We start from the raw sequence: 15111 nt of genomic DNA on the forward strand, positions 1-15111 counted from the left end.
AATTCGTAGGAATCGTTGTCAGTGGACTTTCATAATTTTTTTTACATAATTTAATTTTACGGTAGAATAATTTTTTCAACGTTACTGTTTAGTGCTGGCCTTTAAACGAATGTGATTCTAGACGATAGTTGTTAAATGATCGTCAAGTCGAATAGTGGTGATCTCTGAGAGTCTCCTGAAGTAGTAAGGCAGATAAATGAATAGCTGTGAGTTTGTTGAAATAAGTGTCCTGACGGAGGCTCATCACGTAAAGCATTGTAAGTTATATTGTTCTACTTATATTCCAAGAGTCACCGTTGCATGCCGGAACGAGAAATAGATTCAGTTTATTGAGAGGAGAAAAGGCTAGCATTGTTTTTTGAAAGATACGTGCATCTGTAGGGGGTCATTGATGACAATAGGCTTGCAATAGTTTGTTGCGAGATTGCTGACTACATAGGGGGCTGCTAAGAGTAAATTGTAGGCGACCAGAGACAAGAATTTGGACAACTCATCATCCGAGAGACAGTTTTATTTTTTTTTGTAGAATTATTCATAACGCAAATTTCAATAAGTACTTTAGATAGTGGTAGGAGTATTTCAATAATCAGAATAGGAGATATTATTTTTAGAGGATATTTTGAGGGTGAATTTATTTCAATAGATGTTTTTGTACCATATATGTGTTTTATTCCGTTAGTCTTTGACCTTATTTATCATATGTAAAGCAAAGGAGATATTGAAGCACGAGAATATAAAACCCTGAGATTAGAGCATTAAATAGTGTGATTAAATCATAAGTGCATCATTAAAATTAAATTTAATTAATTAATTAATTATCTAATCAATTGCTTTGAGCACACCGATCTTTGAATATCACATTAATTACGGATATATATATATATATATATATATATATATATATATATATATATATATATATATATATATATATATATACATTCTCTATTTCATTTGTTTGATTTCGTACGAGTGGTCGTTAAACCAGTACCTTTGGATCTTTTGATCACTGAGTGTGTTTCAAAGATCTACATCTTTTGTTTTTTCATAAACATTATCTTACTTACTCTAAAGTAATTAGGGAATTAAAACTTGAGACTGTCATTTTCAGGTTGGGCGTAGATTTACGCTCCTGCTATGTCTAGGACTCGAATGTTGTTTTTTGATTGGAATGTGTCTAAAGATATTCAACTTCTCATCTTTACCGATGAGCCTAGAGAGGTTGAAGAGGGCGAAACACATTTCTAAGAACTGGTGTTTGGATCTTTGATTCTATTTAAAAAATTTTTCCCAGCCCGAAATGGTGGATGTGTGAATTATTCGTAAGGGGATTTTTCCACATTCTCTATTTCATTTGTTTTATATATATATATATATATATATATATATAATATATATATATATATATATATATATATATATATATATATATATATATATATATATATATATATATACAGTATGTCCCTGTAAGTTGTATCCATATGGAAAACTTTTTTATTATTAATTTTACGAAAAAAAGTTATTCTTTATAAAAAGCTCTGCATGGTCCAAAACCTAAGATTTAACCATCAAATATCAAATTTTTTGAATAATATACGAGGTATGTCAAAAAGTTTGAATTTCACTCAAGAGTAAAGTAGCTTTATTTTTCGTTATATTGGAAATTGCTATTATGAAAAGCGGTTTGGAATTAAAAACTATATTCTAATATGCAATTACATCCTTCTAATTGAAAAAATTTTTTTTGAGAAATTATGGATAACTATCATTATTTTTTCAGTTATTTCAATTCTGATAACTCTTTTATTATTAATTTTACGAAAAAAAGTGATTCTTAATAACAAGTTCTGGATGGTCTAAAACTTAAAATACAACCATCTTATTTTATCAATTTTATACGAGGTATGTCAAAAAAGATAAATTTAGATCAAAAGTAAAGTACCTTTAGAGTTCAGAATATTTCAATTAGAAGGATGTAATTACATACTGAAACATAGTTTTTAATTCTAAATAACTTTTCATAATAACAATTTTCGATATTGTGAAAAATAAACGTATTTTATTCTTGAGCGAAATTCACATTTTTTGACATACCTCGTATAAAATTGATAACATTTCACAAGAGATGGTTGTATTTCAGATTTTAGGCCATGCAGAACTTTTTATTAAGAATCACTTTTTTTCGTAAAATTAATAATAAAAGAGTTATCTGAATTAAAATAACTGAAAACAAGGTTAGTTATCCATTTTTTCAAAAAAAAAATTTTCAATTAGAAGCATGTAATTGCATACTAAAATACAGTTTTTAATTCCAAACAACTTTTTATAATAGCAATTTTCAATATTGTAAAAAATAAAGCTACTTTACTCTTGAGTGAAATTCAAACTTTTTGACATACCTCGTATAATATTCAAAAAATTTGATATTTGATGGTTAAATCTTAGGTTTTGGACCATGCAGAGCTTTTTATAAAGAATAACTTTTTTTCGTAAAATTAATAATAAAAAACTTTTCCATATGGATACAACTTACAGGGACATACTATATATATATATATATATATATATATATATATATATATATATATATATATATTTGAAAAACAAAAACACAAAAGATGTAAATCTTTGAAACACACTCAGTGATCAAAAGATCTAAGTTATTGGTTTACCAACCAAACGTAACTAAATCAAACAAATGAAATAGAGAATGTGGAAAAATCCCCTTACGAACAATTCACACATCCACCATTTCAGGTTGGGAAAAATTTCTTGAATAGAATCAAAGATCCAAACACCTGTTCTTAGAAATGTGTTTCGCCCTCTTCAACCTCTCTGGGCTTATCAATAAAGATGAGAGGTTGAATATCTTTAGACACATTCCATCAAAAAACAACATTCGAGACCCAGACATAGCAGGAGCGTATATCTACGCCGCATAATCTGACCATGACAGCCTCACGTTTTAATTCCCTAATTACTATAAGTAAAATATATGTTTGAAAAACAAAAACACAAAAGATGTAAATCTTTGAAACACACTCAGTGATCAAAAGATCTAAGTTATTGGTTTACCAACCAAACGTAACTAAATCAAACAAATGAAATAGAGAATGTGGAAAAATCCCCTTACGAACAATTCACACATCCACCATTTCAGGTTGGGAAAAATTTCTTGAATAGAATCAAAGATCCAAACACCTGTTCTTAGAAATGTGTTTCGCCCTCTTCAACCTCTCTGGGCTTATCAATAAAGATGAGAGGTTGAATATCTTTAGACACATTCCATCAAAAAACAACATTCGAGACCCAGACATAGCAGGAGCGTATATCTACGCCGCATAATCTGACCATGACAGCCTCACGTTTTAATTCCCTAATTACTATAAGTAAAATATATGTTTGAAAAACAAAAACACAAAAGATGTAAATCTTTGAAACACACTCAGTGATCAACAGATCTAAGTTATTGGTTTACCAACCAAACGTAACTAAATCAAACAAATGAAATAGAGAATGTGGAAAAATCCCCTTACGAACAATTCACACATCCACCATTTCAGGTTGGGAAAAATTTCTTGAATAGAATCAAAGATCCAAACACCTGTTCTTAGAAATGTGTTTCGCCCTCTTCAACCTCTCTGGGCTTATCAATAAAGATGAGAGGTTGAATATCTTTAGACACATTCCATCAAAAAACAACATTCGAGACCCAGACATAGCAGGAGCGTATATCTACGCCGCATAATCTGACCATGACAGCCTCACGTTTTAATTCCCTAATTACTATAAGTAAAATATATGTTTGAAAAACAAAAACACAAAAGATGTAAATCTTTGAAACACACTCAGTGATCAAAAGATCTAAGTTATTGGTTTACCAACCAAACGTAACTAAATCAAACAAATGAAATAGAGAATGTGGAAAAATCCCCTTACGAACAATTCACACATCCACCATTTCAGGTTGGGAAAAATTTCTTGAATAGAATCAAAGATCCAAACACCTGTTCTTAGAAATGTGTTTCGCCCTCTTCAACCTCTCTGGGCTTATCAATAAAGATGAGAGGTTGAATATCTTTAGACACATTCCATCAAAAAACAACATTCGAGACCCAGACATAGCAGGAGCGTATATCTACGCCGCATAATCTGACCATGACAGCCTCACGTTTTAATTCCCTAATTACTATAAGTAAAATATATGTTTGAAAAACAAAAACACAAAAGATGTAAATCTTTGAAACACACTCAGTGATCAAAAGATCTAAGTTATTGGTTTACCAACCAAACGTAACTAAATCAAACAAATGAAATAGAGAATGTGGAAAAATCCCCAAGTTGTTCGTAAGGGGATTTTTCCACATTCTCTATTTCATTTGTTTGATTTAGTTACGTTTGGTTGGTAAACCAATAACTTAGATCTTTTGATCACTGAGTGTGTTTCAAAGATTTACATCTTTTGTGTTTTTGTTTTTCAAACATATATTTTACTTATAGTAATTAGGGAATTAAAACGTGAGGCTGTCATGGTCAGATTATGCGGCGTAGATATACGCTCCTGCTATGTCTGGGTCTCGAATGTTGTTTTTTGATGGAATGTGTCTAAAGATATTCAACCTCTCATCTTTATTGATAAGCCCAGAGAGGTTGAAGAGGGCGAAACACATTTCTAAGAACAGGTGTTTGGATCTTTGATTCTATTCAAGAAATTTTTCCCAACCTGAAATGGTGGATGTGTGAATTGTTCGTAAGGGGATTTTTCCACATTCTCTATTTCATTTGTTTGATTTAGTTACGTTTGGTTGGTAAACCAATAACTTAGATCTTTTGATCACTGAGTGTGTTTCAAAGATTTACATCTTTTGTGTTTTTGTTTTTCAAACATATATTTTACTTATAGTAATTAGGGAATTAAAACGTGAGGCTGTCATGGTCAGATTATGCGGCGTAGATATACGCTCCTGCTATGTCTGGGTCTCGAATGTTGTTTTTTGATGGAATGTGTCTAAAGATATTCAACCTCTCATCTTTATTGATAAGCCCAGAGAGGTTGAAGAGGGCGAAACACATTTCTAAGAACAGGTGTTTGGATCTTTGATTCTATTCAAGAAATTTTTCCCAACCTGAAATGGTGGATGTGTGAATTGTTCGTAAGGGGATTTTTCCACATTCTCTATTTCATTTGTTTGATTTAGTTACGTTTGGTTGGTAAACCAATAACTTAGATCTTTTGATCACTGAGTGTGTTTCAAAGATTTACATCTTTTGTGTTTTTGTTTTTCAAACATATATTTTACTTATAGTAATTAGGGAATTAAAACGTGAGGCTGTCATGGTCAGATTATGCGGCGTAGATATACGCTCCTGCTATGTCTGGGTCTCGAATGTTGTTTTTTGATGGAATGTGTCTAAAGATATTCAACCTCTCATCTTTATTGATAAGCCCAGAGAGGTTGAAGAGGGCGAAACACATTTCTAAGAACAGGTGTTTGGATCTTTGATTCTATTCAAGAAATTTTTCCCAACCTGAAATGGTGGATGTGTGAATTGTTCGTAAGGGGATTTTTCCACATTCTCTATTTCATTTGTTTGATTTAGTTACGTTTGGTTGGTAAACCAATAACTTAGATCTTTTGATCACTGAGTGTGTTTCAAAGATTTACATCTTTTGTGTTTTTGTTTTTCAAACATATATTTTACTTATAGTAATTAGGGAATTAAAACGTGAGGCTGTCATGGTCAGATTATGCGGCGTAGATATACGCTCCTGCTATGTCTGGTTCTCGAATGTTGTTTTTTGATGGAATGTGTCTAAAGATATTCAACCTCTCATCTTTATTGATAAGCCCAGAGAGGTTGAAGAGGGCGAAACACATTTCTAAGAACAGGTGTTTGGATCTTTGATTCTATTCAAGAAATTTTTCCCAACCTGAAATGGTGGATGTGTGAATTGTTCGTAAGGGGATTTTTCCACATTCTCTATTTCATTTGTTTGATATATATATATATATATATATATATATATATATATATATATAAAACAGATGAAATAGAGAATGTGGAAAAAACAGAAAAAAAAATGAAAAAATAAAAGAAAAAAAAAAAAATAAATAAAAAAAAAATATATATATATATATATATATATATATATATATATATATATATATATATATATATATATATATATATATATATATATATATATATATATATAGTATGTCCCTGTAAGTTGTATCCATATGGAAAAGTTTTTTATTATTAATTTTACGAAAAAAAGTTATTCTTTATAAAAAGCTCTGCATGGTCCAAAACCTAAGATTTAACCATCAAATATCAAATTTTTTGAATATTATACGAGGTATGTCAAAAAGTTTGAATTTCACTCAAGAGTAAAGTAGCTTTATTTTTTACAATATTGAAAATTGCTATTATAAAAAGTTGTTTGGAATTAAAAACTGTATTTTAGTATGCAATTACATGCTTCTAATTGAAAATTTTTTTTTTGAAAAAATGGATAACTAACCTTGTTTTCAGTTATTTTAATTCAGATAACTCTTTTATTATTAATTTTACGAAAAAAAGTGATTCTTAATAAAAAGTTCTGCATGGCCTAAAATCTGAAATACAACCATCTCTTGTGAAATTTTATCAATTTTATACGAGGTATGTCAAAAAATGTGAATTTCGCTCAAGAATAAAATACGTTTATTTTTCACAATATCGAAAATTGTTATTATGAAAAGTTATTTAGAATTAAAAACTATGTTTCAGTATGTAATTACATCCTTCTAATTGAAATATTCTGAACTCTAAAGGTACTTTACTTTTGATCTAAATTTATCTTTTTTGACATACCTCGTATAAAATTGATAAAATAAGATGGTTGTATTTTAAGTTTTAGACCATCCAGAACTTGTTATTAAGAATCACTTTTTTTCGTAAAATTAATAATAAAAGAGTTATCAGAATTGAAATAACTGAAAAAATAATGATAGTTATCCATAATTTCTCAAAAAAAATTTTTTCAATTAGAAGGATGTAATTGCATATTAGAATATAGTTTTTAATTCCAAACCGCTTTTCATAATAGCAATTTCCAATATAACGAAAAATAAAGCTACTTTACTCTTGAGTGAAATTCAAACTTTTTGACATACCTCGTATATTATTCAAAAAATTTGATATTTGATGGTTAAATCTTAGGTTTTGGACCATGCAGAGCTTTTTATAAAGAATAACTTTTTTTCGTAAAATTAATAATAAAAAAGTTTTCCATATGGATACAACTTACAGGGACATACTGTATATATATATATATATATATATATATATATATATATATTATTATATATATATATATATATATATATATATATATATATATAAAACAAATGAAATAGAGAATGTGGAAAAATCCCCTTACGAATAATTCACACATCCACCATTTCGGGCTGGGAAAAATTTTTTAAATAGAATCAAAGATCCAAACACCAGTTCTTAGAAATGTGTTTCGCCCTCTTCAACCTCTCTAGGCTCATCGGTAAAGATGAGAAGTTGAATATCTTTAGACACATTCCAATCAAAAAACAACATTCGAGTCCTAGACATAGCAGGAGCGTAAATCTACGCCCAACCTGAAAATGACAGTCTCAAGTTTTAATTCCCTAATTACTTTAGAGTAAGTAAGATAATGTTTATGAAAAAACAAAAGATGTAGATCTTTGAAACACACTCAGTGATCAAAAGATCCAAAGGTACTGGTTTAACGACCACTCGTACGAAATCAAACAAATGAAATAGAGAATGTATATATATATATATATATATATATATATATATATATCCGTAATTAATGTGATATTCAAAGATCGGTGTGCTCAAAGCAATTGATTAGATAATTAATTAATTAATTAAATTTAATTTTAATGATGCACTTATGATTTAATCACACTATTTAATGCTCTAATCTCAGGGTTTTATATTCTCGTGCTTCAATATCTCCTTTGCTTTACATATGATAAATAAGGTCAAAGACTAACGGAATAAAACACATATATGGTACAAAAACATCTATTGAAATAAATTCACCCTCAAAATATCCTCTAAAAATAATATCTCCTATTCTGATTATTGAAATACTCCTACCACTATCTAAAGTACTTATTGAAATTTGCGTTATGAATAATTCTACAAAAAAAAATAAAACTGTCTCTCGGATGATGAGTTGTCCAAATTCTTGTCTCTGGTCGCCTACAATTTACTCTTAGCAGCCCCCTATGTAGTCAGCAATCTCGCAACAAACTATTGCAAGCCTATTGTCATCAATGACCCCCTACAGATGCACGTATCTTTCAAAAAACAATGCTAGCCTTTTCTCCTCTCAATAAACTGAATCTATTTCTCGTTCCGGCATGCAACGGTGACTCTTGGAATATAAGTAGAACAATATAACTTACAATGCTTTACGTGATGAGCCTCCGTCAGGACACTTATTTCAACAAACTCACAGCTATTCATTTATCTGCCTTACTACTTCAGGAGACTCTCAGAGATCACCACTATTCGACTTGACGATCATTTAACAACTATCGTCTAGAATCACATTCGTTTAAAGGCCAGCACTAAACAGTAACGTTGAAAAAATTATTCTACCGTAAAATTAAATTATGTAAAAAAAATTATGAAAGTCCACTGACAACGATTCCTACGAATTAAATTCAAAATTGTCAATGTCAGATTCAACACCAACTTTTCCTACCATTAGAAATTTCCTAAAACTAATTACATGCCAATCGGTTTTTAAGGAGATTACATTCATTTAAATTTCTAAATACAATTGTTCCCTAACCCGGTCTCATTGTCCAAACACATAACCACTTCCTTATCATACTAACTGTACAAAGAAAATACTTAATCCCTATTTAAATTTTGTTTACCTACGGCCATCCAAAGATAATTGACTTTCATTTCTTCGAAATGAATTTTGGTATATTTTTATTATATGTTTTAACTTTTCTAAAATATTAAGATCGAAACCATATTAATTCAAATTTTACATATCTTAACAACTCCCCGCCATTTGATTTGCCGAAAAACTCTGTTATTTATTTAAATGACACAAGTTTTTTTTTAGGATCAAATTATTCCATTATGTTACCAAACTCTACTCATGATACTTATAAATGTCGTGAATGTTAAAAATACCCCGTATCTTGCCTGTCTCTATATGCGCTAATTCATAACTATTTACCCCATTTTCCGTATTGACCCTATATGGACCTTCAAATACCGGCATCAATTTAGCACAAATACCATTTTGTAAATTGGACACCCTTAGTGCCCTCACTAAAACTTTATCCCCTTTCTGGAATGTAACCGGCCTTCTTCTTCGGGTCCTCTCTTGCCTTTGGAGATATTTCTCTCCACTTCGTCTCAATCTTCGTTGAACCACCTCGATCACTTCTTCGTATTGTCTGGGGGCGGTGTCTTCCCACGGTCTCGTAGGCATTGTTCCTTTCATTACATATAAAGGCGTCTCCTTGGTAACCGTATTTGGTGCACAGTTCAAATACGTCTCTATTTCAAACACTTTTCTGTCCCAATGTCGATGATGTTCTTCCGCAGCAATTCTTAGAAATTTTGTGACTTCTTGTATAAAACGCTCTGATGGGTTGCTCTGTGGATGTCGGATGCTTACAAATTTTGTATTTATGCCTCTCTCTCTTAATTCCCCTTTAAAACGGTCGTTCCTAAAGTATGTTGCATTGTCCAACAAAATATTGTCTGGTCTTCCCACTGTTTCGATAAAATCGTCTATCTTCCGAAGTATTTCAGCTCCTTTCGTGGTTCTACATGGGTACAGTTTTAAATACTTTGAAAAAACATCCACCATAACTAATATGTGTTTATTCCTCTGTGTTGTTGTTATTAAATCGCTCAACATATCAATGGCGACAATATCCAGTTTCTTCCGAGCTATGACGTTTTTTGTGATGTTTTCGTTTTTGAAATTCTTACTTTTACACTTTTGGCATGTCTCGCAATTTCGAGTCATCTCTTTGGCTATTGTATAGTCCTTTCGACAAATGTAGTTCTCCCTGAACATAAGCCACACCTTCCTGCTTCCAATGTGTCCGTTGTCACAGTGTAATTTTGCTAAAACTTCTTTTGCCATCTGTTCCTTGATTACATATAGTTCTCTACCATCGACCCTCTTAAAATATAAGTTATCCTCTTGTTCGACCCTTTGCTTTTCTCTTTCATCCAGTTGTTCCTGATTTTCCTGATCTGAGCCAAAGAAAATAAGCCTGCTTCTTCTCTCATTATGTTCATGCCAACGTGGAGAGTTTTGTGGTCCTCTTTGCGGAATTGTTCATCTCTCGTCAACGCATCAGCCAAGATATTGTCAGTTCCTTTGATATATTTAAATTCAAAATCATACTCTTGAAGTAAAAGAATGCCCCTATGAATTCTATTATTTACCAGCCTATTTTTCATTATATGTATCAAAGCTGCATGGTCTGTTTCAATGGTGAATTTTGCCCCTAGTAGGTAAAACCGTAATTTATTTACACAAAATAACACACTGGCGAACTCTAATTCAGTAACGCTGTACTTTCTCTCATATGTTTTGGTTACACGGGAGACAAAACAGATTGGCACCTCTACATCGTCTTGGATCTGTGATAACGCCCCTGCGAATTTTGTTATGGAAGCATCGGTCCGGAGAATGAAAGGTGGATCATATCTTGGGTGGTGTACTCTTACAGCTGTGGAGAAAGCTCCTTTTAAATTTTTGAAAGCCATTTCTTGTTCCGTTCCCCATTTCCACCTAACATTTTTCTTAAGTAATGCTATCAAAGGTATTTCTTTTGTGCTGATGTCTGGTATTAGTTTTTTGAAATAGTTTACCATTCCCAAAAATCCCCGCAATGTTTTTAAATTGGTTGGCCTAGCGTAGTTATTTATAATTTCGATTCTATCTTCTGCAAGACTAATCCCTTTTGTGTCTAATTTGAATCCTAAATATAGTATTTCCTTTTGGAAAAACTGACACTTTTTAATATTTAATTTCAATCCCGCTTGATCCAGTTCTTCTAGCACAGTGTGAATATGTCGTAGATGGCTTGTTATATCTGGTGAGAAAATTAATAAATCATCTATGTAATGTACAACAAATTCTCCATGCCTATTTAAGATTGTGTTCAATGCGCGAACCAAAGCAGCGCATGCACTCTGTAGGCCAAATGGTACCACCCTAAATCGGTATACCACTCCGTCGATCGAAAAAGCGGTATAATTTCGACATTTCTCTGCCAAAGGTATTAACCAAAAACTATGTTTCAAATCGATTTTGGAAAAAATGTGTGACCCTGTGATTCGTCCAAATATGGCTTCGATGTTCAAAGGCGCTTCGTATTGCGCGATTGTGTGTGAATTAATGTTTCTTGCATCTAAACATAATCGCAAATCACCACTCGATTTTTTAACGCATACTATCGGGTTGATATATGGAGAGTCACATCTTTCTATCACCTTGTCTTTGATCATTTTTTCAATTTCCTGTCCGACGCTTTGCCTGTATTTATACGGGATTGGATATGTCTTGGATTTAAAATTTTCTAAGTTTTTAACTAGCCACTCGGCTTTCTTCATTAATCAAATCTCCATAATTTTCTAGAATCTTCTCTACTTCCTTTTCCATGTTTTCTCCACATTTTAATTTTCTTTCATCCTCATTTTGTTCGCATGTATTCACTGTCCATAATATTTCTTCATAAAATTCTGGATTCTCGTCCATTATTGCCATTTCTTCTCTGTCCTCATCCTTTATTTCTTCTTCTGTTTTTTTTTTATCTTCAATTTCCATTTGGTATCCCGAGCACCATGTTTCTACTGCTTTCATTTCTCTTATGAGAACTTCCTTTTCTTCCTGCTTCCTTTCTGTTTTATCGTCGATTGCCGACAATTCTTCCGTACCTTCGATTTCCTGTCTTTCTCTTGTATCCACCTTGTTTTCCTTCTTTCTTTTTGAACTCTTCTTCTTTTTCTTCTTTTTTTTTTCTGGTTGATTTTTTTCTTGTACTTTCGGTTTTTCCTCTACAGTCATATTGATTTCTTTATGTTTTTCCTGTTCATTTATCTTTTCAACAATTATTTTCCTATCTATTTCCATTTCTTCTTCTATGTTGTCTGGTTCTGCTCTGATTTCCAGTTTATTCTCCGAAAAATTTATGGTGATATGTTTTTCACTCAATTCATCAATTCCCGCTATCATATCATGGTTTAAATCTTCGATCACCACACATTACATAATATAGTATTTGTCTCCCACTCTGATCCGCACTCCCAAACCTTCATTTACTGTCGTCAATTTTTTGTTGTTTGCACCCACTAAAGCAACCCTAGGAATTTTATACACAAATCTGTCCAAATTTAATTATTTTACTAGTTTCTTATTGATTAACGATATCTCCGATCCAGAATCAATCAAAATTTTAATCGCTTTATGTTTTATAAATGCATCTAAGAATATTAAATTTGAATTAGAACTTTGTCTTTCATTTCCCGCCAACTGTATAAACTCTCTCGGATGACAAAATATACCGGAGAGTTGTTTATGTTTGTTCAGTGGATGCTTTATTGAAAATCCTGTCTGGATTCATTGCATACATCTTCTTCCTCGTTTTCTATTGTTACATGATTCATCTCCCTTCTATTTTGTCGTTGAAAATTCTGATTGTTTCTACCGTCCCTTTGTTCGTTCGTATTCCTAGTCGGAGGATTTTGTGCATCTCTGTTTCTGTTGTGATTTTCATATGTTCTATTTTTTGCGTGATTCCTGTTATCATAATTTTGTTGTCTATTGTAATTTTGGTATTCTCTCGGCCTATCTTCGTTTGTTGATTGGGCATGTCGGTTTCTCTGGTCATAATTTGATTGATACCTTCTTGCCGGTCCATTATATTGTTCATGTTGTCTTCTGTTTCGCATTTCTCTTCTTTTTGCTTCCCTTACTTGAAGGAATTGGCACAAACTATCAATATCTTGATAGTTTCTCAAAATCACGTGGTCCTCCAGCGTTTCTTCGAAATGTCTGCTTATCATTTCTACCAGTTGTTCGGTAGAGTATTTGTAGTCTAGATATTTGGAATTGTTATATATCTGCAAAGCATATCTTTCTTCCGATATTCCCATTTTCTCGTGATATCTTCCATTCTGTAGCTCTTGGTTGATTTCCCTCTGTTTAACTTTCCCCCAGAAATAGTTGAGAAATTTATTTTCGAAATCTGTCCAATTTTCAAACTCATCTTCTTTACTTTCATACCATAACGCTGCTCCTTCTTTCAGATGGTTTCTAATTGTTTCTTTGCAGTCGTCAAAATATCTAATATGTTGCAATTTGGTTTTCAAATTTTTAACAAATGGTACTGGGTGTGTTTTTCTAATATCCCCTCCAAATTGTATTTTCGCGTCGCTTGTACCAAGGATAATCATTTCCCTTCTTTCTCCACAATTCTGTTGATTCTTGAGTTCCGCAATTTGTTTTTCGTTTTGCTTAAATTTTTCTTCTATTTCTCGCCTGTCTTCTTGTATTGCATTTTCAAATTTGCTTTCTAACTGTTCTAATTCCATCTTCTGCACAGTCTTAATATCCTTCATTTTAGTTTATATTTCTTCTCGTTGCATCTTCAGTTTCCTTTCTGTTTCTTCTCTAACTTTTTCTAAACAGGCTTTCATTTCATTTTCATATTTTTCCAAACGCTTTTCCAATTTGCCATCATTCTCTTCCAATTTCTGTTCTATTCTCTGTGATATTTCTCTTTGTGTTTCTTCCATTTTTTGTTGTGTTATTTCCATGGCTCGTTTTGCTTCCTGTTGATTTTTCTCTATTTTTTGTTGTGTTTCTTCCATGGCTCGTTTTGATTCCTGTTGATTTTCTTGCATTGTCCTTTTTGTTTCCTGTTGATTTCTATCCATTTGTTGTGATTGGAGTTGCATCAGTTGCAATAGTTTCTCTATTCCTGTTAATTCCTGTTCTTTTCTCTCCATAATCGTTGTATCTCCTTCATTACCCAATCCTTCTTCAACAATTTTTTCCTCTTCTCTGTTATTCTCTCTGCTTTCTTGCATTTTGCTTTGCCTCCTTGTGGTCGACATGTTGTTTCTTTTTGTTACTGTTTTCTTTGTCCCCGCCAAAGGTGAAATTTTACAACACTCTATAAGTTGCAGAACACGACAAATATTTCTCCCCAAATTTAATAAATTTTCGCCACAAATATCAAATATGCAATCAGTAAATTTCAAAATAAATATCAAATGTACGATTGGTAAAAATATTAAATAATTCAATAGCAGTAAATATCAACTACCTACGATCAATCCATAAATCAAAAATATTTTTACACCTGGAAAAATTGTCAAATTATCTCTGGATCACCTGTAGTTATTCCTTATCTCTTTCCCTACCATCAAATGCAAAGCTGCGATATTTTTTAAGCCACCACGTTCTGGGCTCCAGTTATTGTGATATTCAAAGATCGGTGTGCTCAAAGCAATTGATTAGATAATTAATTAATTAATTAAATTTAATTTTAATGATGCACTTATGATTTAATCACACTATTTAATGCTCTAATCTCAGGGTTTTATATTCTCGTGCTTCAATATCTCCTTTGCTTTACATATGATAAATAAGGTCAAAGACTAACGGAATAAAACACATATATGGTACAAAAACATCTATTGAAATAAATTCACCCTCAAAATATCCTCTAAAAATAATATCTCCTATTCTGATTATTGAAATACTCCTACCACTATCTAAAGTACTTATTGAAATTTGCGTTATGAATAATTCTACAAAAAAAAATAAAACTGTCTCTCGGATGATGAGTTGTCCAAATTCTTGTCTCTGGTCGCCTACAATTTACTCTTAGCAGCCCCCTATGTAGTCAGCAATCTCGCAACAAACTATTGCAAGCCTATTGTCATCAATGACCCCCTACAGATGCACGTATCTTTCAAAAAACAATGCTAGCCTTTTCTCCTCTCAATAAACTGAATCTATTTCTCGTTCCGGCATGCAACGGTGACTCTTGGAAT

This window comes from Diabrotica virgifera, chromosome 5, assembly GCF_917563875.1.
Source record: "Diabrotica virgifera virgifera chromosome 5, PGI_DIABVI_V3a".
Taxonomy (NCBI): Eukaryota; Metazoa; Arthropoda; class Insecta; order Coleoptera; family Chrysomelidae; genus Diabrotica; species Diabrotica virgifera.